The sequence below is a fragment of the Oncorhynchus masou genome, unplaced genomic scaffold, assembly GCF_036934945.1.
Source record: "Oncorhynchus masou masou isolate Uvic2021 unplaced genomic scaffold, UVic_Omas_1.1 unplaced_scaffold_3652, whole genome shotgun sequence".
NCBI classification, from domain to species: Eukaryota; Metazoa; Chordata; class Actinopteri; order Salmoniformes; family Salmonidae; genus Oncorhynchus; species Oncorhynchus masou.
The window spans coordinates 10,038-18,390 of record NW_027010055.1 but is presented as its reverse complement, the minus strand read 5'-3'; positions in this window follow the sequence as shown (position 1 = coordinate 18,390).

Sequence of the window (8,353 nt, the reverse complement as noted above, 5' to 3'; positions counted from 1 at the left end):
CTGTCTCTGTGTATCTGATCTCCTAGCTCCTTCTGTCTCTGTGTGTCTGATCTCCTTCTGTCTCTGTGTGTCTGATCTCCTTCTGTCTCTGTGTATCTGATCTCCTAGCTCCTTCTGCCTCTGTGTGTCTGATCTCCTTCTGTCTCTGTGTGTCTGATCTCCTTCTGTCTCTGTGTGTCTGATCTCCTTCTGTCTCTGTGTGTCTGATCTCCTTCTGTCTCTGTGTGTCTGATCTCCTTCTGTCTCTGTGTATCTGATCTCCTAGCTCCTTCTGTCTCTGTGTGTCTGATCTCCTTCTGCCTCTGTGTGTCCTGTCTGTGTCTGATCTCCTTCTGTGTGTCTGATCTCCTTCTGCCACTGTGTGTCTGATCTCCTTCTGTCTCTGTGTGTCTGATCTCCTTCTGCCACTGTGTGTCTGATCTCCTTCTGCCACTGTGTGTCTGATCTCCTTCTGTCTCTGTGTGTCTGATCTCCTAGCTCCTTCTGCCTCTGTGTGTCTGATCTCCTTCTGTCTCTGTGTGTCTGATCTCCTTCTGTCTCTGTGTGTCTGATCTCCTAGCTCCTTCTGCCACTGTGTGTCTGATCTCCTTCTGTCTCTGTGTGTCTGATCTCCTAGCTCCTTCTGCCACTGTGTGTCTGATCTCCTAGCTCCTTCTGCCTCTGTGTATCTGATCTCCTAGCTCCTTCTGTCACTGTGTGTCTGATCTCCTAGCTCCTTCTGTCTCTGTGTGTCTGATCTCCTTCTGTCTCTGTGTGTCTGATCTCCTAGCTCCTTCTGCCTCTGTGTGTCTGATCTCCTTCTGTCTCTGTGTGTCTGATCTCCTTCTGTCTCTGTGTGTCTGATCTCCTTCTGTCTCTGTGTATCTGATCTCCTTCTGTCTCTGTGTGTCTGATCTCCTTCTGTCTCTGTGTATCTGATCTCCTAGCTCCTTCTGTCTCTGTGTGTCTGATCTCCTTCTGTCTCTGTGTGTCTGATCTCCTTCTGTCTCTGTGTGTCTGATCTCCTTCTGTCTCTGTGTTTCTGATCTCCTAGCTCCTTCTGTCTCTGTGTGTCTGATCTCCTAGCTCCTTCTGTCTCTGTGTGTCTGATCTCCTTCTGCCACTGTGTGTCTGATCTCCTTCTGTCTCTGTGTGTCTGATCTCCTTCTGTCTCTGTGTGTCTGATCTCCTTCTGTCTCTGTGTGTCTGATCTCCTTCTGCCTCTGTGTGTCTGATCTCCTTCTGCCTCTGTGTATCTGATCTCCTAGCTCCTTCTGCCATTGTGTATCTGATCTCCTAGCTCCTTCTGTCTCTGTGTGTCTGATCTCCTTCTGTCTCTGTGTGTCTGATCTCCTTCTGCCACTGTGTGTCTGATCTCCTTCTGCCACTGTGTGTCTGATCTCCTTCTGTCTCTGTATCTGATCTCCTAGCTCCTTCTGTCTCTGTGTATCTGATCTCCTGGCTCCTTCTGTCTCTGTGTGTCTGATCTCCTTCTGTCTCTGTGTATCTGATCTCCTTCTGCCACTGTGTGTCTGATCTCCTTCTGTCTCTGTGTGTCTGATCTCCTTCTGTCTCTGTGTGTCTGATCTCCTTCTGTCTCTGTGTGTCTGATCTCCTTCTGCCACTGTGTGTCTGATCTCCTTCTGTCTCTGTATCTGATCTCCTAGCTCCTTCTGTCTCTGTGTATCTGATCTCCTGGCTCCTTCTGTCTCTGTGTGTCTGATCTCCTTCTGTCTCTGTGTGTCTGATCTCCTTCTGTCTCTGTGTGTCTGATCTCCTTCTGTCTCTGTGTATCTGATCTCCTTCTGCCACTGTGTGTCTGATCTCCTTCTGTCTCTGTGTGTCTGATCTCCTAGCTCCTTCTGTCTCTGTGTATCTGATCTCCTGGCTCCTTCTGTCTCTGTGTGTCTGATCTCCTTCTGTCTCTGTGTGTCTGATCTCCTTCTGTCTCTGTGTGTCTGATCTCCTTCTGTCTCTGTGTGTCTGATCTCCTTCTGCCTCTGTGTGTCTGATCTCCTTCTGTCTCTGTGTGTCTGATCTCCTTCTGTCTCTGTGTATCTGATCTCCTAGCTCCTTCTGTCTCTGTGTGTCTGATCTCCTAGCTCCTTCTGTCTCTGTGTGTCTGATCTCCTTCTGCCACTGTGTGTCTGATCTCCTTCTGTCTCTGTGTGTCTGATCTCCTTCTGTCTCTGTGTATCTGATCTCCTAGCTCCTTCTGTCTCTGTGTGTCTGATCTCCTAGCTCCTTCTGTCTCTGTGTGTCTGATCTCCTGGCTCCTTCTGTCTCTGTGTGTCTGATCTCCTTCTGTCTCTGTGTATCTGATCTCCTAGCTCCTTCTGTCTCTGTGTGTCTGATCTCCTAGCTCCTTCTGTCTCTGTGTGTCTGATCTCCTAGCTCCTTCTGCCACTGTGTGTCTGATCTCCTTCTGTCTCTGTGTGTCTGATCTCCTTCTGTCTCTGTGTGTCTGATCTCCTTCTGCCACTGTGTGTCTGATCTCCTTCTGTCTCTGTGTGTCTGATCTCCTTCTGTCACTGTGTGTCTGATCTCCTTCTGTCTCTGTGTGTCTGATCTCCTAGCTCCTTCTGCCACTGTGTGTCTGATCTCCTTCTGTCTCTGTGTGTCTGATCTCCTTCTGTCTCTGTGTGTCTGATCTCCTAGCTCCTTCTGCCTCTGTGTGTCTGATCTCCTTCTGTCTCTGTGTGTCTGATCTCCTTCTGTCTCTGTGTATCTGATCTCCTAGCTCCTTCTGTCTCTGTGTGTCTGATCTCCTTCTGTCTCTGTGTGTCTGATCTCCTTCTGTCTCTGTGTGTCTGATCTCCTTCTGTCTCTGTGTGTCTGATCTCCTTCTGTCTCTGTGTGTCTGATCTCCTTCTGTCTCTGTGTGTCTGATCTCCTTCTGTCTCTGTGTGTCTGATCTCCTTCTGTCTCTCTGTGTCTGATCTCCTTCTGTCTCTGTGTGTCTGTTCTCCTTCTGTCTCTGTGTGTCTGATCTCCTTCTGTCTCTGTGTGTCTGATCTCCTTCTGCCACTGTGTGTCTGATCTCCTTCTGTCACTGTGTATCTGATCTCCTAGCTCCTTCTGTCTCTGTGTGTCTGATCTCCTTCTGTCTCTGTGTATCTGATCTCCTAGCTCCTTCTGTCTCTGTGTGTCTGATCTCCTTCTGTCTCTGTGTGTCTGATCTCCTTCTGCCACTGTGTGTCTGATCTCCTTCTGTCTCTGTGTGTCTGATCTCCTTCTGTCTCTGTGTGTCTGATCTCCTTCTGTCTCTGTGTGTCTGATCTCCTTCTGCCACTGTGTGTCTGATCTCCTAGCTCCTTCTGTCTCTGTGTGTCTGATCTCCTAGCTCCTGTTGCCACTGTGTGTCTGATCTCCTTGCTCCTTCTGTCTCTGTGTATCTGATCTCCTTGCTCCTTCTGTCTCTGTGTGTCTGATCTCCTAGCTCCTTCTGCCACTGTGTGTCTGATCTCCTTGCTCCTTCTGTCTCTGTGTATCTGATCTCCTTGCTCCTTCTGTCTCTGTGTGTCTGATCTCCTAGCTCCTTCTGCCACTGTGTGTCTGATCTCCTTGCTCCTTCTGTCTCTGTGTATCTGATCTCCTTGCTCCTTCTGTCTCTGTGTATCTGATCTCCTAGCTCCTTCTGTCTCTGTGTGTCTGATCTCCTTCTGTCTCTGTGTGTCTGATCTCCTTCTGTCACTGTGTGTCTGATCTCCTAGCTCCTTCTGTCTCTGTGTGTCTGATCTCCTAGCTCCTTCTGTCTCTGTGTATCTGATCTCCTTCTGTCTCTGTGTGTCTGATCTCCTAGCTCCTCATCTCTACAAAAACCCTATTATCCCAACAGTATCTTCCTAATCACACACAGCTGTACCTGACACCACACACACACTTCCCCACCTCCCCCAGTCTCATGGACAGTCGGCTGTGTGGGAGGATGGATGGAGTTTGACATGTGGAATGGATGGAAACAGAGAAGCAGCCTGTCTTTGTCAGACTAACCAGGCTATGGGAAACACCTGTGTGTGTGTGTGTGTGTGTGTGTGTGTGTGTGTGTGTGTGTGTGTGTGTGTGTGTGTGTGTGTGTGTGTCTCTGTGTGCGTGCGTGTGTTCATGGGCGTGCGTGCATGTTTGTGTGAATGTGGCTGTGTCTGACTGACTAGGCTAGGAGGGAGGGGCTTTTGTTAGATAAAGACATGCCAGCCTAGCCAGGGTACTGTAGGAGGGAGGGGCTGTTAGATGAAGACATGCTAGCCAGGGTACTGTAGGAGGGAGGGGCTTTAAAATGAAGACATGCTAGTCGAGCCAGGGTACAATAGGAGGGAGGGGCTGTTAGATGAAGACATGCTAGCCAGGGTACTGTAGGAGGGAGGGGCTGTTAGATGAAGACATGCTAGCCTAGCCAGGGTACTGTAGGGGGGAGGGGCTGTTAGATGAAGACATGCTAGTCTAGCCAGGGTACTGTAGGAGGGAGGGGCTGTTAGATGAAGACATGCCAGCCAGGGTACTGTAGGAGGGAGGGGCTGTTAGATGAAGACATGCTAGACAGGGTACTGTAGGAGGGAGGGGCTGTTCGATGAAGACATGCTAGCCAGGGTACTGTAGGAGGGAGGGGCTGTTAGATGAAGACATGCAGCCAGGGTACTGTAGGAGGGAGGGGCTGTTAGATGAAGACATGCTAGCCTAGCCAGGGTACTGTAGGAGGGAGGGGCTGTTAGATGAAGACATGCTAGCCAAGCCAGGGTACTGTAGGAGGAAGGGGCTGTTAGATGAAGACATGCTAGCCAGGGTACTGTAGGAGGGAGGGGCTGTTAGATGAAGACATGCTAGCCTAGCCAGGGTACTGTAGGAGGGAGGGGCTGTTAGATGAAGACATGCTAGCCAGGGTACTGTAGGAGGGAGGGGCTGTTAGATGAAGACATGCTAGCCTAGCCAGGGTACTGTAGGAGGGAGGGGCTGTTAGATAAAGACATGCTAGCCTAGCCAGGGTACTGTAGGAGGAAGGGGCTGTTAGATAAAGACATGCTAGCCTAGCCAGGGTACTGTAGGAGGAAGGGGCTGTTAGATAAAGACATGCTAGCCTAGCCAGGGTACTGTAGGAGGAAGGGGCTGTTAGATAAAGACATGCTAGCCTAGCCAGGGTACTGTAGGAGGAAGGGGCTGTTAGATAAAGACATGCTAGCCTAGCCAGGGTACTGTAGGAGGGAGGGGCTGTAAGATAAAGACATGCTAGCCAGGGTACTGTAGGAGGAAGGGGCTGTTAGATGAAGACATGCTAGCCTAGCCAGGGTACTGTAGGAGGGAGGGGCTGTTAGATGAAGACATGCTAGCCTAGTCAGGGTACTGTAGGAGGGAGGGGCTGTTAGATGAAGACATGCTAGCCTAGCCAGGGTACTGTAGGAGGGAGGGGCTTTTAGATGAAGACATGCTAGCCTAGTCAGGGTACTGTAGGAGGGAGGGGCTGTTAGATGAAGACATGCAGCCAGGGTACTGTAGGAGGGAGGGGCTGTTAGATGAAGACATGCTAGCCAGGGTACTGTAGGAGGGAGGGGCTGTTAGATGAAGACATGCAAGCCTAGCCAGGGTACTGGGTACTGTATAGGGCTATTTGATCAAGAAGGAAAGTGATGGAGGGCTGCATCAGATGACCTGTCCTCCACAATCACCCAACCTCAACTCAATTTAGATGGTTTGGGATGAGTTGGACCTCAGAGTGAAGGATAATGCAGCTAACAAATGCTCAGCATATGTGGCAACTCTTTCAAGAATGTTGTAAAAGCATTCCAGGTGAAGCTAGTTGAGAGAATGCCAAGAGTGTGCAGAGCTGTAATCAAGGAAATGCGTGGCTACTTCAATGAATCTGAAATATAAAATATATTTTGATTTGTTTAACACTTTTTTGGTTACTTCATGATTCCATATGTGTTATTTCATGGTTTTGATGTCTTCACTATTATTCTACAATGTAGAAAATAGTCAAAATAATTAAAAAACCCTGGATGAGTAGGTGTCCAAACTTTTGACTGGGACTGTATATATACAGTGCCTTCGGAGAGTATGCAGACCCCTTGACTTGTTTCATCAATTTGTTATGTTACAGCCTTGTTCTAAAATTGATTCAATTGTTTTTTCCCCTCATCAATCGACACACAATACCCCATAATGACAAAGCAAAAACAGGTTTCTAGAAATGTTAGCTAATTAATTAAAAATAAAAACTGAAATGTCCCATTTACATAAGTATTCCCGACCCTTCACTCAGTACTTTGTTTAAACACCTTTGGCAGCGATTACAGCATCGAGTCTTCTTCGGTATGATGCTACAAGCTTGGCACACCTGTATTTGGGGAGTTTCTCCCATTCTTCTCTGCAGATCCTCTCGAGCTCTGTCAGGTTAGATGGGGAGTTTTGGTGCACAGCTATTTTCAGGTCTCTCCAGAGATGTTCGATCGGGTTCGTCCTGTCTCTGGCTGGGCCACTCAAGGACATTCAGAGACTCGTCCCGAAGCCACTCCTGCGTTGTCTTGGCTGTGTGCTTAGTGTTGTTGTCCTGTTGGATGGTGAACCTTCACCCCAGTCTGAGGTCCTGAGCGCTCTGTTTTTTTGTCATTATGGGATATTGTGTTTAAATTGTTGAGGGAAAACAAATATTTAATCCATTTGAGAATAAGGCACGTAACAAAATGTGGAAGAAGTCAAGGAGTCTGAATACTTTCCAAAATGCACAGGAGGAGGAAAGTGAACAGGATAGATAATAAACAGTAGCAGCAGCGTATGTGATGAGTCAAAAATAGTTATTTTAGCTATTTTTGTTAACTTTTTAAGCAGTCTCATGACTTTTTTGAGTAGAAGCTGTTTCAGCGTCCTGAGCTTCCTGAGGGGAAGAGGCGTTGTCGTGCCCTCGTCACGACTGTGTTGGTGTGTTTGGACCATGGTTGGTCCTTAGCAATGTGGACAGAGGAACTTGAAGCTCCACTAGAGTCGATGTGAATGAGGGCGTGTTCTTTGGAGACCGCCATCAGCTCCTTTGCCTGGCTGACATTAAGGGAGTGGTTGTCCTGGCAACACACTGCTGCAGAGATGGTTGGAAGAATCTCTCATATCCGTAGAGGACCTCTGAGGCTCCTTCAGAGTGACCTTCGGGTTATTGGTCACTTCCCTGACCATGGCCCTTCTCCCATGATTTTCTGGCACCACACTGCCAGGTCTCTTACCTCCTCCATATAGACTGTCTCATCGTCGGTGGTGACCAGGTCACCACCATCGTGTCATCGGCAAACTTGATGATGGTGTTGGAGTCGTGCGCGGCCACGCAGTCGTGGGTGAACAGGAAGTACAGGAGGGGACTGAGCACGCACCCCTGAGAGACCCCTGTGTTGAGAGTCAGCATAGCGGATGTGTTGTTGCCTACCCTCACCACATGGTGGCGGCCCGTCAGGAAGTCCAGGATCCAGTTGAAGAGGGAGGTGTTTCATTCCCATGATCCTCAACTTAGTAATGAGCTCGGAGGGCACTATATTGTGTTAACCAGTTGCGACAAGTATCCGGGGAGCGTAATCAAATGCATTAGCATAACGCAACAGACATAAATACCCCTAGAAACTTTTCCTATTCATGAAAATCGCAAATTAAATGAAATAAATATATTCAAACACAATCTTAGCCTTTTGTTAACAACACTGTCGTCTTAGATTTTCAAAATATGCTTTACAGCCAACGCTAGACAAGCATTTGTGTAAGTTTATCATGGCATAATGCTATGCTAGGCTCTGCTGGCAGCAGGCAACATTTTCACAAAAATAAGAAAAGCAATCAAATTAAATCATTTACCTTTGAAGAACTTCAGATGCTTTCACTCAGGAGACTCCCAGTTAGATAGCAAATGTTCCTTTTTTCAAAAAAATATTATTTTTGTAGGCGAAAAAGCTCCCGTTTCTTCACCATGCTTGGCTGAGAAATCGGCCGAAAAATGCTACAACTATAACGGCAGACTTTTTAGCTACATAATATTGACAGAAACACGGCAAACGTTGTTTAGGATCCATCCTCAAGGTGTTTTTAACAAATATATTCGATAATATACCCGTCGAGGCAGTTGGTTTCTCATAAGAAGCGATTGGAAAAATGGCTACCTCAGTATTTTACGCAAGGTTTTCTGCGGGAGGACACCATGTGACCACATGCCATATATGGTCCCTTACAGCCATTCTTCAAGGGAAATGCCTAAAAAGACGTCACAATGCTGTAGACACCTTGTGGAAAACGTAAGCTCATTCGTAGCTCATTCACAGCCATATAATGAATGCGGCACTTCCAGGTTGGATTTTTATCTGGGTTTTGCCTGTAACATCAGTTCTGTGGCACTCACAGACAATATCTTTGC